Raw genomic sequence first — 24,316 nt, 5'->3', positions numbered from 1 at the left:
AGTGTTTTGTATTCCATTGGATTCCTTAACAAATTGGTTTTGGCATTCAAATTTCATCTTGATTGTCAAACATTCATTTGTCGTAGTAAATTGACACACATTCATTATCCTCATGAACATTCATAATTTTTTTCATTTTCATAATTTTACTCATGACCCCTCAGAGGGTTTTTAATGATTTGTGTTCTGAAATTTGTCGGAACAGGAGACAATATTCTGAATTAGACTGGCTGTGATTTGCGGTTTTAGTATATGTATGAAATAAATTGCCAAAACAAAATGCTTATTTCTTATAATTTAAACATAATCATTTGAGGTCCACTTACATTAGAGAAGTCCTGTATTTTGAAAACAGTTGTGCTTCCATTTAACAGAGCGCTATTGACTGTTGGGCTCTGGTTTCTATCTCGAATCTGTTCTTCGCAAATGCCTAGTTCAAAGTAAATAAGTATGTTATCTAAAGATTCCTTTCTATCCATTGTCGCTTGCAAACAAGCTAAAAGTAAACTATTCTCACCTTCTAATTCAATTTCTCTTTCGATTCCTTCTGTGTTGCTGTGTGTTTTCAATGGTACGGTAACTGATTGCAAATTCAATCTGGCCGCTCTTTATGCAAAACATAATGACGTAAGCTTGGGACTGTCATGTGTTCCGAAGTCATTGCGCTCCATTATCCATTTTGGATCAGGATATGTTTTAAGAATCGATATTAACATTCCTTTTACCTCAAATGTGTGTAATTCCTTTATAGAATGTTGCAAATTTGATACTTGATGTTTTGAAAGTACACATTTGTTGGAAATGTTTCCATGATTTTCAATTTTGTAAATTACAATGGTGAAAAAAATCCTTGCGGGACAGAAAACTAATATGCGTGCTGAACCTCACCCTACCTCCAAGGACCTTGGAATGCTGAACACTCGCTGGCGAAATGAGAAATAAAGTTTAATTAAAGGGGAGGACCGATGCTCAGATTTGTGGCCCATTGGTCTGAATGGCAGAAATCTACAACTCAGGGCCAAGTTCAAAAAGACAGGGCTCTGGCTAACATGGCAAGAGGCTCTTATGCTAATGGAGACCAGTAACAATATGTTTTGCTGCTCTTCACTCCCCATGTACGCGGTAGCCTAGTGTCGCCTAAAATGTGACAAAACTAAATCCAATTCAAAAGTAGCCTGAAATGCTACAGCAAATGGCAAACACAATAACACAAAAAAGCCAACTTGTCATACTAATTGCATTTCCACAGGTTGTACTTCCCTACACATTTGGTGCATTGCAGTTGCATCCCAACAGATGTTTTTTAGTAATCCGATATGGTTTCAGAAAACATGGACTGATTATGTCTTCGATTGTGGGTTCTTTTTGATAAATAATTGTTGATTTTTCTGTTAAATATTTTAATATCTTGATCAGACAGGAAAATAGCCAGTGTTTTTCTTCGATGAATGTGTCTTCTTTTGCTTTTAGTTTAAACAAATTAGGTCTATGTTTTTATTTTGCTTTGTTGTATGCTTTACTGATTATGTTGCGATTATATATTTTTTCTTCAAATATATTTTTTTCATTAGAGTTGCTTGCTTTTCAAATTTGTGATCTTCACCCAAAGTTAATTTAAATTTTTAAAAATGATCCATAAGGTATGTTATTAATTATGTGTCTTGGAGTTGCTTCTCACATGTAGAAGTGAGTTGTCTGCTGTGGGTTTGACATGTAGTAGCTCATATTTTCATTACCATATAATTCTATATCCAACAAAGTGATTTTATGTCATTCTCGTGCATCACCAAAATGATGTTGTATTGATTGCAATTTAGAAACAACCCCAATATAAAAAAAATATTTTGGACTACAATACCAGTTGGATGTTTTTGTAATCTGATATATTTTATGAAAATGTGGACTGATTCTGTCTTTGATTGTGGGCCTTTTCGATATATAATTGTTGTATTTTCTATTAAATATTGTTTTATATCTTGGTGAGACAGGATAATATGCCAATGATTTCTCAAAGTTAATTTGACAATTTGATTCTGCAATCTTCTCTTGGTTATGAATCAAACTTTTTCTTCAGTAAATTTGTCTGTTTTATTTTTGGTTTTGTATGCTTTATTGATTATGTTTGGATTATATTTTCTTTCTTCAAATTATTTATTCATGACAGTTGTTTTTCTGATCTTCACTACAGTTTATTAATTCTAAAAAAAATCGTCATATGGGTTTGACATACAGAGCTGTTTCATTCATATTTTCATTAACATATCATTCTGGATCACAAAAATTGAGTTTATGTTGATTTTCATTTATCACCAATTTGATATTGTTGTCATTACAATTTAGATAATGGACACATTCTTGAAATACAACATATTCTCCATCCAGATAATGCGAATGTTGTAAATGAAACAACTCCCATATATTATATTATTGTTTGTGGTGAATACTGAATAAGTCCATGCATTTTCATTTTCAAAGTGACCCATTCATAATTTGGCATAGGGGAAACATATTTAGACCCCATGGCCATGCCATGAACCTGTTTGCAAATCATGTCACTAAATATAAAGATAATGTTATTTAAGGAAAAATATAAGATTTTTATAAGCATTTCATGGTGCTCTAAAAAAGATATGGATCTTGATTTCAGAAATTGCTCCATACGATTCAAGTGTTTTATACTGGTGTGAAGAGATGCTACATCTAATGTCACAAATCTATAATACTCTTGCTGTTCTATTTCATCTAGTTTTATTACTTATTTTGTATTCCTAATATATGAAGAAAGTGATTTAACTAATGGATTAAAAAAGATATCAATGTTTTCTGATGCATGTCACTTTTAAGTGAGAGAATGCAACATCCAGTTTCTTTCTCTTAAAGTGAGTGAGTGGTAATACATTTAAGGTATCACAGGATGGACAGATTATCACAGATGGCAGCTTGTGAGATACTCTTGCTGATAAAACCTTTGAGAGAAGAAAAGCAGACATTCAGCCAGGTCATAGATGCAGCAGCCACTGGGCTGCACTATGAGTATGGTGGTGCAGTAAGAACATGGTAGTAAAATGTCTGTAATGCTATTACCACCGCATTACTACACTACTGTACTACAGGTTTGGCTCTGAGGTGGGAGATTTTCCTCAAGCAAAAAGCTGAAGGAAAATCCACACTTACTGCCAGAAATTTGCAAAATTTGCAGAGTAATCCGCTGGAATTCCAGAGAAATCCCCATGGATTTACAATGCCTACCACCACTTCAAATCCAGCAATGAATCTGCAGGAACAATTGGAGGTAACAGTAGACCGCTGACCTCGTTATGAGGCCCACTGTCTGTACCCTGAATTGACTGAATGAGACACAAGCCACCAGGTGACACTTGGGATGAGAAGGGAATCATTCCTGAGCAGAGCTTGTGTAAAACACATACGTGCTTGTTGCTAGGGGAATAAAGCAGCAGATATTTAGAGGATGGGTGAGACCTACCAGCCAGTGTCCATCTCTTAATTGAGCAAACAAGGCCTGTACAATTGGGTAACACTTGGGAGGAGAAGCAGGAGGCACAGTAAATCCCCGAGGACTGCTTGTGCAACACTCACACTTGCATGATATTTGCTGATGAGAGTAGCTGAGATTTAGATAGGCAGGATATAAAACAGTCAGTGCTTATCTCTTGAAGTGTACAGCAAGACACTGCCATTCAGTGACATTTGGAATTAGAAGCAGATAATTCCTGAGGGCCGCTATTGCAAAATTCTGATTGTGTTTTATTTGGGGGGGGGGGGTAATTCGGAGAGGTCGGAGATACCTTTCTGTGAGTGAATGGCAACATTTGATATACATTCTGGAGCATTGATATGAGCCATAGACCTGAGGAGAAGTTCTGTCCAAAGTATTTCCATTTCTCCAGGAAAAATAGCTCTGTGGACTGGGAATGCCAGATCTGCATGTGGTCATTTGAAGGTATCTTCAAACTCATGTTTCACACTTCGATCACAAATCACATTGGAGTACAAGTGCATGTACAGGACAATGACAATGAACACTCACTGGAGCCTACAGTTTATGTGGCATTTTCAGATCCATCAGCTTTACCAGGCTGAAGGGCGAGGGGGTGATGTTTTTTATCTACTGAACTTCATGCAAAAATAACACATTTGGCCTCATTACAACTGTGGCGGTCCTGAAATAAGGGGGTTGGTTGCACTGTACCGGAACCCTTTCTGGATTTCCATACTACAACTCTACGGGCGGGGTATGTTGCGCCCTGCAGGCCTGACCTGCCGGGCATAATGGCACCTGCCTCCAGAGTTTTCATGGAAAACGCTGACACTGTTAGCAATGGCGCTAGTGCTTCCGTCTCCCCACTCCCATGATTTGTTTTGATATGATGTGATATTTTATTTGTATCACGCTTGTTCACAAGTGTTTCAGAGCGTGACCAGGCAAAGGGAGGAAAAGTGAGAAAGGGGGAAAGTGCATGGAAGGGGGAAGAAGTGAAAATTGCGGAACAGAGGAGAGAATCCGAATAAATAATAAGTAAATAAATGAATAAAGGCGATGAACAATGGAAAGTGCAGCCAATGGAAAGTGCAGCCAGCAAGTGGCAAGTGCTATATTAGTTAAATAGGGTATATCTGATAAGTGCAGGAAAAAAATGGGTGGGGGACTGTATGGGTACAACAGGCCCCAGTGCAGGGGTGGTAAAGAGGCAGTGCAGGAAGGTGGCAAGGTGAGCAGGTACCTGGGCCTGAAGGACAGAGGGTGGACAAGTGCACAGTGCTGAGGGAGAAAACAGATCAGCATGGGAGAAGAGGGGCAAAGAGAAAAGTCTTGAGGTACTTCCGGAACCGGAGATGGTTCTCAAGTTTCAAGGTGGCCGGGAGGCTGTTTCAATGGGAGGCCCCGGCCAAAGACAGAGATCTACCCCCAGCTCGCTTCTTTGAAAAACGACTGACCCTGAGGAAGTTAGAAGTAGAGGAGTGCAGGGCTCGAGACTGTAGGAATTTACGGAGGGATAGTTGAAGGTATTTTGGACCCAGACCCCAGAAAGCCTTGTGGACAATGCAGAGGGTTTTAAATGTAATCCTTGCATCGGGAGCTAATGTAGGGATTTCAGAGCTGGATAGATATGATCTCAGGGCTTGAGACAAGGACAAGTCTTGCAGTTCTGTTCTGGATTAGTTGTATAGGGCGGAGAGTGGAGGCAGGTCGATTTTGAGAGAGGCTTTTACAGTAGTCCAACCTAGAGAGAACCAGAGCTTGGGAGACAGTGAGCATCTGAGGGAAGGAGAGGAAAGGCAGAGTACCTCTAAAGAGGTGCAGTAAGAAATGTGACTTTTTAGAGACGGCAGACATGTGTGCAGAGAAGGAAAATGTGGAGTCAAACATGACCCAGAGGTTCTTAGCCCCACAGGTAGGAGTAGGAGGGAGGCCGGCCAGAGAGTGAGGAGAAAGGTTGGGGAAGGTGTACCAATGGGGAGGATCTTATTGGCATTTAGGCAAGGATCGTAGGCAGTTTTGAATGGCGGTTAGGCAGTCAGAGAAGAGGGAAGGAGATGAGGTGGCTGAAGGAAACCTTAAAAATGAGTAGGGTGTCATCAGCATAGCACTGGAAGTTTGACCAGAAGATGGGCAGTGCAGTAGGTGAGAGTTGCCAGGTATTGGTTGAAAAGCCAGGGTGAGAGGTTAGACCCCTGGGGAACACCACAGGTAGAGAGAGAGATAGAGGATAGGAAGGACCCAAGTTGTACCTGCAAGGGTCGATCAGAAAGGAAAGAGGTCAGCCAGGCCAGAGCCTGATTGGTGATACCCAGGTTGTCACAGAGATGATTGAGCAGGTTGGTGTGGTTGACCGTGTCGAAAGCAGAGGTTATATTAAGTAGGATGAGGACAGAGGGAATGTTCGAGTCAAGGTTGGAGAGCTGGTCTTCCAGGAGAGGATGTTCAGGAGAGCAGTTTCAATGCTTCTGGCAGTTTTGAAACCAGATTGGTGGTCATGGAGAGAGCTGACAGAGTCAGAATGAAGGTTAAGCTGAGAGATGGCCAGCTTTTCCAGGAGCTGACCCAAAAATGGAGTAATGGAAGTTGGGCGATAGGTAGCCATACAACAGGGATCAGCTGAGGGTTTATTGAGGAGAGGATGCACAAGGGAGTGCTTCAGAGGGGAGGAGAAAGATCCAGAGGCAAAGGAGAGGTTGCAGAAATTGGCGAGGGCCGGACCAAGGGTATTGATGTGGTCATTAGTGGTTTTAGAGAAACTGGGAAGTACCTGTTTTTGGGGCTTTCATAGATTGGACTTGTCTAGCGACCTCAACAGGGGAGAAATGAGGAAAGGAAGAGAAAGAGGGGGAGTAGCTGAGGGAGTGTCAGCAAGCTGAGGAGGAGAGGGAAGAGGTGGGGGAGTGGAGGACGGGGTGGTCAGGATGTCCTGTGTTTTAGAAATAACGTGAGAGGCAAGGGCATTGCAAAGAGCTGGGGAGGCGAGAGGAGGGGTGGAGACTGCAGCAAGGTTGGCCAGCTCTTTGCAGATTTTAAAGGGTCAGCCGAGTTGTTAGATGCTGCAGAGATGCAGGCTTGGATGTGGACTCTTTTCTTGGTGCAGACAGCAAGTCAGTATTGTCTTTAGAGCAGGTGGCGGGCCAGTTTGTCTCAGCCGCCCTACACCTACGTTTAAGTGTAGCTAGATCAGAGTCATACCAAGAGTTGCAATTGGCCTTGGACAAGCGGATCCTCATGACACGGGCAAAGGCATCAAGAGTAGCAAAAATGGAGGAGTAGAGCAGGGACAGGGCTGTTTCAGGGTGTGAGTCAGCCTGGAGGGGAGAAGGTGGCAGCAGAAGCCTCAAATGACACACACTTCATGGGTCAGATGTCCGAGAAGGTGGATGGCAGTCTTGGGGTAGGCATGGCTTGAGGGAAAGAGATCGAAAGATGAGCAGAGAGGAGGCAATGATCACTCCAAGAGAGAGGGGTGGTGAGGGAGTAGAGAGGGGGAGGCCGGAGGAGATCAAGACATCAACTGTGTGACCAGAGGGGAGGATAGAGAGGGACAGTGAGACACAGAGGTCACGGAAGAGAGCAGATGAGGAGCAGGGAGAGTCAAGATGGATGTTGAGGTCACCAAGGAGGAGAAGTAAAGTGGTAGAGGCCAGGAGGAAGGAGGACAGGTCTGCACACTCAGAGAGAAAAGAAGGTATTTGACTAGGGGGACAGTTGAGAGTAGCAACAGTAAGAGAATGGCTGTGATAGAGAGAGAGGCTGCAGACAAGGGATTCAAAAGAGGAGTAAGTCTGAGTGTGGATGATAGAGGCAGGAATCCACTCAGGGAAGATCAGGGCTATACCCCCTCCTGGCCAGTTGGATTTAGGAGCAGAGAGGATGTTGTAGCAGTCAGGGAGGAGAGTGTCAAAACTTGTGACAGAGCTGGCTGTGAACCACGTCTCGGTAAAACCAAGGACATTGAGGTAAAATTCTTCTAGGAGATGTCAGATGTCTGAGGAGTGTTTGACAGCTGAGCGAGAATTAAGAGTGGCAAGATGGAGAAGGTTGCAAGCCTTAAAGACCTTCCGGGGTGGGGTACAGATCAGAGGTACTCCCTACAGAGGTGTGGAGGGAGCTTGAAATGGGACAGAGAAGGGAGGAAAGGAGGGGACAGCTGGAGATGAAAGGAAGTTGATGAGGTGAGGGAACCGCCTATCAAAGAGGAGAAGATTAGCCTGAGAGCCTTGCACCATGATAGTACCATTAAGGTAGACATTAATGATGACTCTGGAGGAGTCATAAGAATCCACCATTAATGGGAGAGGAGGAGAAGAGGAGCCAGGACAGAGAACAGAGATCATATTAAGGGTCCAGAGATCTGTCGAAGGAACGAAAAAGAGGATGTCAGTGAGGGTTTGTCTGGCAGTGGCCTTGGAATAGGTATCATAATAAGGGTCCATAGATCTGGCGAATTAACGAAAAAGAAGATGTCAGTGAGGGTTTGTCTGGCAGAGGCACTAGAATAGGTATCAGCGATGGGGAGACCTGTGTTGGAAGCCAAGATATCCTTTTTAAATTTCTTCGTGCCAGACTTAGTGACAAGGGAATGATAGTTGATAGAGAAGCATTTGGAGTAGATAGGAGATTATGAAACGAGAGATGTACCTTTACTTATTTGTAGTAACCACAAAAGTTCAAGAGGAACAGGTCAATGCAATTATTTGGCCTGATCTCTTGAATTCCTTAAAGGGAAAGAGATATGAGTTGCGTAATTTTAGCAATCACTAAATGAATCAGCCGCTAGGTACATATTAACACATATTCAGGACTTTATGGGCCTCATTACGACCCAGGCGCTAATGAGTTAACGGCGCCGTAAAAGGCTGCGGCGCCGTTAACCTATTAGCGCCTAATTACGAGGTACCTTTGCGGGACCCGACCTTAACAGCTGGTTTTACCAGCCGTTAAAGTAGGGACCCGCAAAGGGACCTTGGTGCTAAATACGGTGCCGCAATTTGCGGCACCGTACTTAGCGCCTTCCCCATTCCCATTGAGCCATATGGGGCAAAAATGGGAATGGGGAAGGGCCCATGGTGAATGGGGAATTACCGCCCCACCAACCTTGGAATGGGGCTGTAATTCCGCCATTCACCATGGCGGACCCCGGCATGGACTATGGTGCTAATAGCACCATGGTTTAGCGCCGGGGTCGTAAAGAGGCCCAATGTCTAAACAGTTAAGGAAACAGTAAAACATTTAAACCAATAGATTGTAAGAAATAAGTAGCAAATTGCAAGTTATAAATAAAATGTCTTTACTGCTGTATAGAGTGACCAGCTAGGACATGTAAATGCAAACAATACAGAATATTAAATTGTTCCGAGTGATTAGTGACATTCAGAAAATAGTCAACACATTGTGGAACAAGTTGTGAACAAATGATATATGCAGTTAACATCTTTTGAAGAAGTCAAATCCAACAACTCAAAGGAAATGATGCTTCAGATTTGGTTTGAAAAATTAGAAAGTAAATTGTAGATGCATGTGCGGTTTAACTAATAAATTCATTGCATCATGCGTTTCCCATATTTGGTGCAAAGAGTTATTTAATTGGAAAGTCAATGAATGATGCAGGGTCTTTTGACGCAAGATATCCGATCGAGTAGATCGGAGAAACAGATAACACCATGGGCAGGTAGAGGGAGGAGGCAGTAGGAGAGATATGCAAGAATAGCGGTATGTAACAGTCACTGACTAGCAGGTTACAATTGAGGGTCAAAGTAGACTTTCAGAAACGCACCCACATTTTATATTACAAAAACACAACCAGATTTGATTTACAAATACACACACAAATTAGACTTTGAGAAATCAGGTTGAGTTTGACAAATCCTGGTCTCCATCTCTGTGGCTGCAATCCAGTGACAAGTTAGACAATATTTATGATGATGATGTTTATGATGATGACAATATGGATGAAGAACAAGATAAAGATTATGATATATCAAAGTACAGGCAGGAACATGCATTGCTGTAGGAAAGCAGTGACATTGAGGAGGAGGAGATTGGCACTACAGATACATAGAATTTAGTATTAACAGAAGCTTGCACCCCACCTGTCTACAGTCTCATCAAGAGACTACTTTCCTATAACAGATCCAAAAGAACATCACATTATTTGTAGCAAAAACAACCCCACCAGCAGTATCATCTCTCTTTTGTGCTATTAGCCTCCAAAGAATATCATAGGAGTATCAGAACATCGCTGAGAATAAACAGCAACTGAATTTCCCACTTGCAAACTTGCCATAAAAGTGTGCATCAAGAGAAGGTGGGAACCAGCTTGAGTACTTGTATGTGGTCCCATATGCTGCAGCACCACGCACAGACATAGGGAGAAGTGAAAACATCTGATGTGCAACAATCCCTATATCAACAGTCAAGCAGCATGCCAACTCCAACCTACACAATTACCCCTGAAAACACTATCTTGTATTGCTTTGGGGCACCGTGGCATTCCACTAGCACCCAATCAAATTATCAATTAATCAATCGATCTGGTCCTTCTATCGTACACTGTCACCAAAGGCATCATGTACTGTCAGGAGATACTGGGAGGAGACTGAGAGCCGATTCTCATGAAAAGGTGGGTCTTAAGCCCTTTTCTAAAAGATGCAGAATTTACAGTGGTTCTTAGCAGTAAGGGCAGTGTATTCAAAAGTTATGGTCCTGCCTTAGAAAAGGCTCGGCCACCCAGCCGCTCTTTCCTATATCTAGACTTTGAGAACACACCCAAATTTGATATTGCAAAAACACATTCGAATTTGACTTTCAGAAACACATCCAAATTTGATATTACAAAAACACACCCAGAATTTATTTAGAAAAACACACCCAAATTAGACTTTCAGAAAGACACCCAAATTTCATATCACAAAAACACACTCAGATTTGATTTATGAAAGCACCCCCAAATTAGACTTTCAGAAACCCACCTAAATTTGATATTACAAAACACACCCAAATTTGACTTTCAAAAACACACCCAAATTTGATATTACAAAAACACACCCAGATTTGATTTATTAAAACACACCCAAGTTAGACTTTCAGAAACACACCCAAATTTGATATTACAAAACGCACCCAAATTTGACTTTCAGAAAGACACCCAAATTTGATATTACAAAACGCATCCAAATTTGACTTCAGAAACGCACCCAAATTTGATATAGCAAAAACACACCCAAATAAGACTTTCAGAAACACACCCAAATTTGATTTACAAAACACACCCAAATTTGACTTTCAGAAAACACTCTCAAATTTGATATTACAAAACATACCCAAATTTGACTTTCAGAGGCAAATGCTAAGGCACCATAGGTTAAAGAAATGAGGTATGGAAATGAGCATTAGAGAGCCTTATGGGGAGTCCAGTTTGAAAAAGCAAATGGGAGAGTGAAGGACCATGTAGGGTAGAAAGAGGTGGTAGACCAGGTAGGCAGAAGGAAGGAACTAACCCATGGAGAGGGAGGTAATAGAATCTTGGTAGTCAAGTTTCATAGCTGAGGGACCTTGCAGCTCAAGGCAGGGTCAGGGTGTGGTAGTAGCTTCATGTAGCGGACAGGGAGCAGACAGGGGCCTTTGAAGGGGCCCATCGAAAAGGAGGCCGGCTCCCACCTACCGGTCCCACTAATTGGTGGATGAAAGCAGTTACAGCAAATGGTCAGGGGGCCAGGACAGGCTGCTGTGAAATCATGAGGCCATCTTGAATTGGGTTCAGATTACATGCTCTGAGGGCTGGTAGGCAACAGTGTTCATTGGATGGCTGGATATGGAGAGCGCAGCATCAGCCCTCATGAATCAATCAATCTGGTACTTCTGTCATGCACTGTCAACAAAGGCATCATGTACTGCCAGGAGATACTGGGAGGAGACTGAGAAGCCGATTCACATGAAAAGGTGGGTATGAAGCCCTTTTCTAAAAGATGCAGAATGTACAGTGGTTCTTAGCTGTTAGGGCAGTTTATTCCAAAGTTATGGTCCTGCCTTAGAAAAGGCTCGGCCACCCAGCCGCTCCTTCCTATATCTAGTTATGCATAAAAATGCTGCGTTAGCAGATCTCAGAGCCCGGCCCGGGCTATAACTGTGAAGATTCTTCTGAATGGCTAGAGTTCCTCTACCATTTTGTGCACGATGAATCAGGTACAATGCATTAAATTTAATCATTGCCTCGATTGGCAACCAGTGAAGGGATTGCCGAGCCCTAGTTACCCCCCTTCCAAAGGGAATACTTTTCACCAGATGCACTACTGAATTTTGTAACACTTGAAGGCGCTGGAGGAGGTAGGCTGTTTGTGCTCAATAAATTGCATTGCAATAGTCAATGCTCCCATTTACACACGCCGCCACTACTTGAGCGTGGAATGTCTCGGGAGCAAAAGCGAGAACCCTCTTTAACTGCTTCAGTTTAAGAAACCCCGGGGCGCACATAGAGCTGACCTGAGCCTACATAGACAACAATTCTGGCATTTTGACACCCAGGTTTCTAACCATTTTTGCTGGCACTGGTAAAGGACCAAGTGAAACTGCCCAGAAATCCGTGGTCTAGTCATTGGCCGCTTCTAGCAGGCCAACAATCAGGATCTCCGTCTTCCCGGTGTTCACCTTGAGACAGTTTTCCCCCATCCAACTCTAGGTGGAGTCTGAGCAATTTTTTAGTCTCTCATCCAGTTTTACCTGGTCCAGGTGTAGTCTGAACAAGATTTGGGTATCATCCGCATATGAAAAAACCCTGAAGCCAAATGAATTAATAAAAGCCCTCAAGGGGCGGATAAATAAATTGAAAAGTAAAGGGGACAAGTCTGACTCCTCTGGGACCCCACAGGACTCTCCAACCAGCGACGAACGATAAGGAGGGAGAGATACAGTTTGAAAGCAACAATCCAGAAACCAGTCCAATACAGCCCCTGAAAACCCTGCCTCCTTCAACCTCGATAGCAAAATCCCATGATTAACTGTGTTGAAGGCAGCCGACATGTCCAACAAAATAAGGCCTGCCATGCACCCCTCATCTCTGATCATGGTTAGGTCATCCAATACTGATACAGAAACCGACTCAGTTCCCATCATAGGGCGAAAGACCATCTGACAACTGTCTAAGATATTCTGTGACCACTGCTTCCAAAACCTTCATAAGGAAGGGTAGGCGCAATATAGGATGATAATTTGCCAGAACAGAGGCTTCTAGAGATTGCTTTTTCAGTAGAGGTATTACCAAGGCCTCTTTTATTTTCTTGGGAATTTGACCCAATGCTAGGGAGAAATTGAGCGCTTCCACCAGGGTCACAGAAAAATCCTCTGGCGCCAGCTTTAGTAAATGTTGGGGACTATTGTCGAGGGGAGAAGCTAATTTGAGACCTGCTAGTATCACAAAGATTATCGCACAAATATTGTGAACTGGCTAATTCAGTATTAGCACCAGGTTTAGTCAGATTGTTTACTATTTCAAAACATTTTTGGGGGTATTTACTGCCGACTGACTAGTATCTGCGAAATACAGTGATTTGGCTTCTTTCAGGGCCTTGTGATAGACTGTGCATTGTCTCTTAAAGTCTTGGCACACTTGAGCCTCATAATGCTTCCTCCATTTGCGTTTTAACTGTCTTGCCTAGGGGCACTGTGCATGGAGCATAGGTGTATAGCATGGAGCACAGAGTGTGGACGATTTAGTCCTCATTTGAAGCAGTGCCAGTCATCAGTCACAGACTCCATAATATTTGTCAATCTAAAGATATCTAATGATATATATATATATATAGGTCATCAGAAGCCGTGGCATAATGCCTAGTGACTTTAGAAAAACATAGGTGGAATCTATTCTAACCCAGTTATGTTGTAAGCTGGTAGCACTGTAGTTTAGAACTTGTTTAGGTTTCCCTACTGTCTGGATCGTAAAGTGAGAGGGTGACTCGGTGAAACCTTCACCAGTGAAGGGGACGCAAATATCAAATCCAAAGTATAGCCTTTGATGTGAGTGGGGCCCATCACTTGTTGTACTAATTGTACTTGCCTCATAGCTTTTAAGAAAACCTTATTTTCTTGGGCTGGTCCCCCCTCCGCCCATAGGTTCAAATCACCTGAAATGATGACATTTTTATAGTGAAGTGCTAGATTTGATGCATCTGCTACAAAGCTCTTGAAAAGATAGCAAGATTAGTAGAAGGAGGGTGGTAGCCTAGCACAAGATGGCCCACTCAAGCAGCATTAGATATAATTCTGACCAATAGGTGTTCCATATCTGCCTCCAAAACACTAGGAAGCAGTACACACTCATACTGCATGTTATGAATCAGCACCACCCCTCCCCCTGGGTGCTTAGCACCTCGATCTATCTGGAGTATGACATAGCAGGGGGGGCTATAGCGTTTGTATGATCTTGGGGCCAGAAGACTCTGTTAACCATGTTTCCGTTACAAACACAATATCAGGTCAATGAAGTTCTAAAAAAGAATGCATCTCAAGTCTATGTGCCACCAGAGAACGGGCATTAATGAAGCAGGCATACAAAAGTGGGGGCTCCGAAGTAGGCAGTACCTTCTCCTGCATTTCCTGCCAGCCGGTGGGAAAAAGCGTCTCAGGTGGTGCCAGGGTAAATATCTCCAAATGAGTGGCAATCCTCCCTGCATCATGCTCAGCCCAGAACACTGACTCTGATCAGACGAGCGCAGATGGGCCGGACTTTGGGCTGACTTCGGGCTGCCCTCGGTCGCTGCACTCCCGGCCCTGTCGCTTAAGTACTTTAGCCATGATATTGTAGAGACCACTCCCAGATGATGCTGGAGTTGAAAAGAGGAAAGTGAGGAGATACTCGCGCTCTACCATGCGTGCATGTGTGGAAAAAGAAAGAAAGCTGGGAGATGAAGTACCGGTCTGAGCACCAGTCTCCCCAAGTCCAGGCACACTTGATGCTGCTATATATACAAGGAAATAAAAATAACAAGATTTGCGAAAAAAAGTTAAAAGGGGGCAATAAAATAAGTAGCAGGGGGCATAGCAGGGGGCGTGGCCGGATGCCAATGAAGACAGGCTCGTAGTCTTGCCTCTCCTTCCCATGCATTTCTAAATTCAGCATTAATATTGAACTACAATACCTTTTTTCGCGTACCTTTATTCATTACTCTGCATTCAGCTGCTGCTACGCACTCAGGCTGCTTTTCTGACACGGCTCAAACCTCTCTTCTTCGTTTAGCGAGCTCTGATGTTCCGCCCCCAAGGACTGCAGCCACAGGTGCCCGCCCTTCCTGAGAAGAGCCTCAGTGTTGCTCTCACTACGGCATGTAGGTTTGGGCCTGGTTGCTCTTCCCTCTCAGTGCTGCCACCACTGGCTCCTGATGAAATATCTCTGCAAGTCAGAATAGAAAAAAAAAAAGGAATTGAACTTCCTGATAACTTTCCCTTAATGAGGCAGAACGTTAAAAGGAACAGGAGCACTATCATTTTACACATTCTGTACAAATTATTTCTCAACACGCCGTTTGGAAAATAGCATTACCTTATCTTATACAGGCTATATTAATTCTCGCACAAGTTGTTAAAAGTATAACGGGAGGCAAAGGATATTTTGCACATACAATTGACAGTTTTGTTTATGCCATCATCTAAAGAAGCAAACTTTCACCCTTTCTTTTTTCTACCGTTTTTGAGCCTCTCAGGCAAATACCTTAATACCTCCTGCAGTTAAGGTCCATGCATCAACTTTCTTCATATTCTTAAAGGAATACACAAAGTTGCAGGGGTGCAAGAAAAATTCACATTGACCGTTATTCAATTAATTGCCTGTATGTGCTAGATGCATTATCACTACAACAGGACGGGTGCCTTTTCATAAACACCCCTTGGTTTACTCCTTATTATCCTCAAGTGTTTCCATTTAACCTCCTTTAAAAGGAATAACACTACATGCATAATATGTTAATAATAATTGTAAATTGAATGATTCTACGTCTATAGATCTGCCATTCTTAGTCTATAGACACCACCACAAGCTCTCATTGTGACTACATTATCACTGGATTTTGGCATATGTTGCTGCTAATACAGGCATTTTCGAGTAGTTCAACATCTATATACTTATTCAAATATTTCAACAATCTAAATATTCATATCTATATTAATTAACAACATGGCTGCCAATAAAACGAATACGACGACTACAAAAGAACCTAATGTCTCAGCCTCCAACCTTAAGAGACCCAACAGCGACTCACCCACCTCTGCTGGGTATCTCTGATCCTGACATTGATGCCATTTTATCAGAAATTAGATCACTTAAACCCTTCATCGAGACCACAAATCAAAAATTACAACAACTAGATTACAGATGGAAGGGCTTTGAAAATAGAATGGATGAAGTGGAGAGAAGAGTTGGTCTAGTGGAGGATGTTTCTCCTAAAGTGACACTGCTTGAGAAGTACATCAAAGACCTTCAAAGGCACAATGAAGATTTAGAAAATCGTAGCTGACGTAACAATCTTCGCATTTCAGGTCTGCTGGAGGGCTCAGAAGGAAATAACACCATGGCATTCTTACAAACGTTTTTATCCACCCTGCTCCACCTACCTTCTGATTTAGTACTTAACATTCAACGTGCTCATAGAATCGGTCAATTATCCATTTCCACCTCTTCAAAAACATCATCCAGAACACTCATTTTTTACCTTCTGGAATATTCCCAGCTTCAGCTCATCTTGTCTGCTGTTTAGGAATGAAAATCCCTCATTTAAAATGACAATAAGATATATATCGCACAAGACGTTGCTAAAAGTACGGCCCAGCGCAGGAAAATATTTCCATCCTTCCATCCAGCCATAAAACAGCTAAATATTGGTCTATACCACCCTTGCTCATTCAAAGTAACACATGAAGGTCGTAAAACCATGTTTGATGAGCCTGCTGACCTCAGAGATTTTATACGCTCCATCAAATCAAAAGGCATGGACAAATCATCTCCTGCCAGAGCCTCTGCTTCCTCATTTACATGAATGTGTTTTCCCTCATAAGCTTTCCAATCTTCTTTGCAATGCCATGATTATCATTTAACCTTAACCTGTGGGTTCTTGCAACGTCCGTCTTTCAGCCTGAGTCGCTTTTCTTTTTTTTTTTTTATGACTCAGAGGGCGTCACCCATCCCTGCAATTCTTTTCTCCCGTTTTCTCCATTATCCCGCCTGATCTTTATTTTTGTGTTAATATCTAGTACCCTACTCAACTTATTCATGATCAGTCCCCCCACCTCTCCTTCCTTTACCCGATGTGTCATCCTCTTGTGTCTCCATCATAATATTTATGATTCATTATGTATTTTGTTGGCACTAAATTTCTACATTTTCATGGTATAAGGTTATGTTATCTTAATTGAAATGCTACAATGATCTTCAAATGTTTTACATGGAACATCGATTGATGTAATAACCCCATTAAAAGATGTAAGGTCGTCTCACATCTAAATAAATTCAATCCTTCCATAGCATGCATTCAAGAAACACACCTATCTTACAAAGAGGCAATGGAACTGAAATCCCATTGGGTTAAAGAAATAATTTCCAGTCATGCTGTTGCTAAGAAAAATGGAGTAGCTATATTAATTAGCAAGAAATTACCCTGTAAAATTATTGACCATGGCACTGATACAAATGGGAGATGGGTCTGGGTTAAACTCCGGATAGAATCTACACATGTTACCATTTTAAACATCTATGGTCCTACAAACTCTGTCCCCAATTTTTGGGTTTCTATCAAACAATTGATAACTCAAAATAATTTCACTAATTTAATCATGTGCAGGGATACTAATCAGGTCCTTGATCCTTTTCTTGACAGAAAATCCAGTTGCTTGTTCAAAAATAACAAGTCACACAAATCCTTTCTGGGTTGTTTGAGTAGAGCACTCACTTTGACATCCGTGCAGAGTCTGCTAACACAGGTTCAAATCCCGGCAGGGCCAAACTCAGCTTTTCGTCCTTCCGAGGTCGATAAATGAGCACCACACACCAATAAGCAATAATACCTGAGGGTTCGTAGCGCTATATAAGTGCCAAATTATTAATATTATTATTGATACATGGAGATTATCTCACCCCACCCAACTTGACTATACTTTCCACTCATCCCCTCATAACACTCTATGCCGACTACATTACATTTTCTCTACTAAAACCTGTATAGGCTCCATTATTGACTTTAAAATAGAAAATATTATTATATATGATCATGCACCAGTATGTACTTCTTTTAGTCTTTCTGATGTGCATAAACCTTCTTCCCGTTGGAAACTTAATAACTTTCTCCTACAAGATCCTCAATTTATTCTATCCATGAAATGTTTCATCCAACTGTTTTATGCTTACAATCTAGACAGCGATACATCGGCTGCAAATAACTGGGATGCTTTCAAAGCTGCTCTAAGAAGCCACATTATGGCTTATTCAGGGAAAAAGAAAGCACTACGCTAAAAGCGCCTGGACGACCTTTACTCTCAGCTCACCCTAGAAGAACAACATTATTATCACAACTCCAACCCTACAAATCTTTGTAAGGTCTTGACCACACACTTTCAAATTAATAATGAGATCACTGATCTAGCAGCAGGGACTATTCTTAAATATAAAACAAAAATCTATCAAACATCCAATAAAGCTGGTAAAGCACTAGCCTCTTACTTGAAAACAAAAAAAGAGACATTTCTTATTTCCCATATCAAAGACTCATCCGACACTGTATAGCATCAGCCTAATGATATTCTAAATTGCTTCAAACATTTTTATACTAATCTATACACCCCTGAGAACTCCATTCCCCATGACAACATTGCGTCCTTTTTTGATAACATTAACAGATCCTCATACCCTCAATTGGATCTATCACACTTAGACAACTATATCACCCTTCCTGAAATCTCCAAAGCAATTCAAGGCTCAGGTAAGGGCACGGCTGCCATAGCTTAAGATGCAGAAAAGGCCTTCCATCAGGTCAATTGGAACTTCATGTTTCAATCTCTACATTGGCACTGTTGTGGTGATAATATCATCTCCCTTGTAAAACTACTTTACTCCTCCCCTAAATTTTCAATATGTATTAATGGTCTAACCTCCCCATTCTTTTCACTCCGCAGAGGTACCAGACAGGGTTGCCCCTTTTCACCATCTTATATATCCTATCACTGGAACCGCTATTAGAACTAATCAGGTCTAACAAAAATATTCCGGGTTTATCTGGTAGTACATCTCATATAAAAATTGCTGCTCATGCAGATAGCATCCTTATTCTCATCAAAAATCCTAAATTACACCTACCTTACCACTCAAATCACTTTCCCAATTTAGCCTAGTATCAGGCTACAAACTTAACAAAGACAAATCCAAAATCATGCCCCTCAATCCCTACTGTCTTAAACATGACATAGACTCATTTGGTTTTAAATGGTGTAGCTCCTCTATGAAGTATTTAGGTATGTGTTTTGCCCCTACAATCCAGGATACCATTAAACTTAATTCCCAATCCTTATTTAATAGATTAAAGGAGTTAACCTCTAGATGGTCTCCCCTATATCTTTCTTGGGGACTGTAAGGATATTTGGCGTGTTACAGTACAGAGTACAGCACTACTGCACAGGTAGCAAACAGCACAGAGTACAGCACTACTACACAGGTAGCAAACAGCACAGAGTACAGCACTACTGCACAGGTAGCAAACAGCACAGAGTACAGCACTACTACACAGGTAGCAAACAGCACAGAGTACAGCACTACTGCACAGGTAGCAATTTTTTTCGCAGCACCACCACAAGGGTGCGGTACATTGCTATATGGGTTACCAGATTAACAAGGAAAGACAGGCTATTCAGTCAAAAACGATTTTAACATATAAGATGCAAATCTATTTTTACAGTTAAAAGCACACGTGCTCATTTAAAAATGCACACTATTTTTCACCTGAAATGCCTATGGTGCGAGAGACACATTTGAAAATTAACAGCTAACCTATTAACCATTAACCTGACTAATAAAACCTTATTTAACATAACCCACTAATAAAATGTGTTCTCCACTGCAGAATTAGGCATACTCTGAAAACCATTTAAATGTGTGTGCAGATTTTTTTTTCTTCTCTTCTCTGCCTGATTCTCCGTGATTTTGTGCACAGTAACTGCAGGAAGAAGGAAGTCAGATTTGCAACAATTGCAAATGTATAAGCGAAGCTATTGTTGAAGAGTAGGAGGATGAGAGATGATGGATTTCATTGGGACACGTCATACAGAGGGCTGAGAGGAAAGTTTTAGTGGGCAGTAACGGGGAGAATTCCAGGCAGACATTTTCTGCACGACTGGGGAGAAGACCTGGCTGTGGGACTCCTGACTGAATGCAGATCCCTGCGTCCTGCTACAGTCAAGATTTGGCAGTCGAGATTGGGGAGAGCTGAAAGAAGGACCTTTCCACTGGCTGAGGCGTTCCTATCTGAAAAAGCTGAGAATTCCAGGCAATGACCCCGGTTTGAGAAGGCAAGCGTTCCTTTTTGCTGGAGTTAATCCAAGGGAGCCACATTCACAAAGAGAACAGCCAAAGAGAACAACCAAAAAGATAAGGTAATGAGAAGTGTGGCAGCTGAGTGTGTACGGTAATATGCAGTCAGTGTAGGATTCCTGTGCATGCCTTAATCAAATGCTAATGTTGCAATTTGAGTTCTGTTCTCCGCCACGCTCTTTGCAGTGTGTCATAGACAATGCTTTTACTGTACCATTTTATTTATTTCTGTAAAGAGTGAGAGCGTGTTTAAATGCAACTTTTATAATACAGAAAAATATTTGAAAACAGACGGGTGGTGTATTTAATATTTACCATTACAATGCCGATGAAGTGGGGAGATTTTTAAACAGTGCAATGGTCATTTTAAGACAGATGTGTGCATGTCAGATTCAGTATGAACAGTTGTGAGTGATTGTAGCATAGCTCGTTGGAGGTACATGAGCCAACGGGAAGAGAGACTCTCAGAACATAGCTCCCTACCGTATATAAGGTAGTGGAAATTACCACAAGATTACCATATATAGCTCTCTGTCGTAAATAAGTCAGTGAGATCGCCCATGGTGGCACACTATCACTGAAAAATGTGGTTTTCCTAAAATGTAGGTCTGAGGTCTCTCTAGTGATTACACGAAAAATCTAAGCAAAGATAAGGGATTTTGGACATTGGGGCCACAAATAAAACAAGGGAATTATGCTCACCAAAATACCACCAACCGCGCCTACCACCCACGCATACCAAATATGCATGCCTGGGTGCTGAAATAATGCATGTTCACTGTATTATTGTTGTACATGGCCCAATCTGAATACAAGGAGTGATTGTTGCTAAGTTATATTTCGGCGGTAAGAAAATACCGTCAGGCCCCAAATCTCCACAAAATACCCTTCATATTTATGGTGCGTTGCAGGCCGGGAAAGTGATCATAGAGTACCTACTGGGCGTGGCAAGCGTGTCTCACACTGCCATTTGCACATTAAAGGGAACCCATTTTATAATAGCAGTGTACCACTAAAAACGAATTTCAGAATGTCACAAAGGGAAACCACATTCTCAGATCTAGTGCAATATTTAGAGGCAAAGTTATTTGCACATGGGAATTGGTCTTCAAATAGCACGTTAGAATGGAGTAACCGCATTCAGGGTGAGGTGCAGAAAGAAAAACTAGACAGTATTTTTGCAGAAGGCGGCATAATTCAGGTCTGCCTTACAAGATTATTGAATGCAGCCGATAAAAGTGCAGAGAAAGACTGTTTAATACGGCTATGCGGCAAAATATGGTTTATTTTAAACAAGTCCCTGCGAATGCAAGAGAATGATACTCAGCTAATTAACAGGTTAAAGACTGAATTAGAGGGGGCAAGTAAAAATCATGAAATGTTGAGAGCAGAATTGGATGTATGCCAAAAAGACATGCAATTAAAATGCAGAGACTTTGATACTCAGTTATCCAAAAGCAAGAAACAATTTGAAGATAGTGAGCAAGAATTGGCACACTTAAAAGCCTTAGTGGATCACATTAGGCAGGATAAAGATGAGGTTGTTTCAGAAATGCAGATTTTACAAAAAGAACATTGCGAAAAAGAAGGTGATCTCCAGAGTGCAGAACAAGAAATGATTAAAATGATTCAAGAAAGAGACAAGAGAAATAAAGAGTTCAATGAATGCCAAATGCAAATGTGCGATATGCAGGAGGTGATTAATAAAATGAATGATGAAAATAATTATTTGCAAAATGAAGCAACCAGACTCCTTAAAAAGTGTAAGGACTTAGAACAGCAAATGTGCATTCCCAGGTCCCAGGAGAGGCGGCAAGGTACCACATTCAATGGAGTGGAGGTGAATTCTAGCTCTGCCCAAAGAGCTAGTGCCCCAGTGACTGGGCCGGTGACTGAACTTGGTTGCAGCGCCCTTGGGGGATTTGATACTCCCATTGGGGGCAGTCACCAATCTCATACACCTGAAAACAGGATTGACTCACAAAATAGTGCAATTCCATGTATTGCAACAAGTAGCCCCATAAAAATAATGAAATCCATTAAAGCCCTGATCAAACCATTTAAAAAGGGAGGTGAATGCTGCATTGAGGATCACTTAGAAGCGGTGCATGACATTTTTAAAGCACTCCAGATACCTAAGGAACAGTACAGACAATATTTTCATTTAACTTTAGATGCCCCGACGGCCAGCATCATAAGGGGATTAAATGAACAGCAGAATATGACATGGCTGGAGTTTGAAAAAGAAATTAGGCGTCATTTTTCTCCTTTTCAGTCATTGCAGGAGGCAAAGAAAGTCGCGTACACAATTACTGCTGGACCTAATACATCCCCTCGCCAATTTTTACAAGACTTAAAAAGAGCATTCTCTCGCTTTGATGTATCTTTTGACTCAAATTCCAATGAGTTTAAAACTGCATACTTCTATGGGCTACAGAAAGACATCATATCCCAATTGGTCCGTGAATTTGACCGTGACAAGTCCCTTGAATGGATTGTACATCAAAGCACAAAGCTATATGAGGTACTCTATTGTCAGGGTAGAGAAAGTGATAAAATGAAAGATGCCAGGCCTAAATCTAAAGAACCCTCAGCCACAGTAATGGAAATCAGGTCAGCCAAAATGTCCCTTGAGTCTGCTCAAAGCCAAGGTAAAAATAATGTGACACTTGAACAAAGGGGTAATCAACAAAGATCGCCATTTCCTGTACCAATGTTCCAAACACATGATCCTAGTAATAGAGAGAGCTACATCAGCCCTAGATATTTAGGGGATAGACCCCGGGTAAGATACCGGTCTGATATGGCAGGTATGAACAATAACCAGAGACAAAATCAAGATCAAAGAAATGATGGTCCCTACCAGTCATTGGGGACACAGAGCAGATTTGATCCCAGCACCATGATATATGGTAATCAGGATAGGCCCCGATATGTGGATCGATTTACTGATAATGGAAATCAACATAGGGGCCAGTACCCACAATCTGAGAGACAGGACATGAGGCAAAACGTGAACTACAATCCACGCCAGTACAATGATTCCCCACCAGGGGACTATAATCAAAGAATGGGTGCAACCCGCTCCCCTCCACAAATGAATCAAGAGTTCAGAAACCATCCCAACCGACATCAATCACCTGAGAGGTATCAGAATAGATCCAATCAGGGGGAAAACAACCAATATCGACCTAGGCCACAGAAAGAGGATCCTAGAGAGATGGAAAGGTTCCAGTGCCTTGAGGCCCAAGTGAAAATGTTAGCTGCGCAAATAGGAAAGCTCTATACAGCGCAAAAACAACCTTCCAAAGAGGGGGCTGATGGCCATAGCAATGACCGGGGGGCTTCCGAAAAGTGACTAAGTACTCATGATAACTGCAGTGCCAAAATGACAGATTGCTCTGATATAATTTTGCATAACAACTCTGAGATGACTAATGGATTAAAAATGAAAGTACCAGTAAATGAAATTGTGATAGAAAGTGCAAATACTTCTAAAAAAGAGGTACGGTTTAACTTAGAGCTAAATAAAACAGTAAAGATTTGCACAAATGAAAAAGAAACATTAGGAATTCCAAAAGAACAAAGGGACAGATTTAAGAAAAATGACTCATGCATGGGGAATACCAGTGAACAGGGAGTAAGTGGGGATGCCATAGCTCCTTCCCTGGGCAAGCAAAACAATGACCAAACACAGACAGAAAAAGGAAATACTCACAAGGAGGGTACAAGTCAATCACCTGAAGAATTCTTTGAGCCACATATTTTTGAAGAGGCTGAAAGGGCTGGTATTACACTAAATGATCACAAATGCACAGAATTAAAAAATGACAAATTGCTGAATGATGTTGTTACACATGTTCAGTTGGAAGGTTGTAATGTGGTCTCTGATGTTACCCAGATGGATGGGCGAACAGTGGCCACACTCCAAAAAACCTCTGAACATGGAGAAATGAATAAAATATCTCGCACAGAAATGGGTAAAAAGGAGGGAAAAATGTCTTTTCATTTACCAATGTGCTTAGCAAAAATTGAAAAAGACCTGAGAAAGGTGAGCCCTGAAATCAGTAAGAATTCACATTTCTTATGTGTATTAGAGGAAGTTGAGGACAGATATTATGCACCCATCACTGTAGAAGAAAAATGCCACACCTTCGCTATGATTGACACTGGCGCACAGGCCACAATTATGTCCAAGGAGCTGGTAAAGAGTATCAATGAAGGGAGGCCTCCACAGAGTCAGATCACAGTGA

The sequence above is a fragment of the Ambystoma mexicanum genome, chromosome 7p, assembly GCF_040938575.1.
Source record: "Ambystoma mexicanum isolate Mex_15411 chromosome 7p, UKY_AmexF1_1, whole genome shotgun sequence".
Lineage (NCBI taxonomy): Eukaryota > Metazoa > Chordata > Amphibia > Caudata > Ambystomatidae > Ambystoma > Ambystoma mexicanum.
This window is presented reverse-complemented; position numbering follows the sequence as displayed.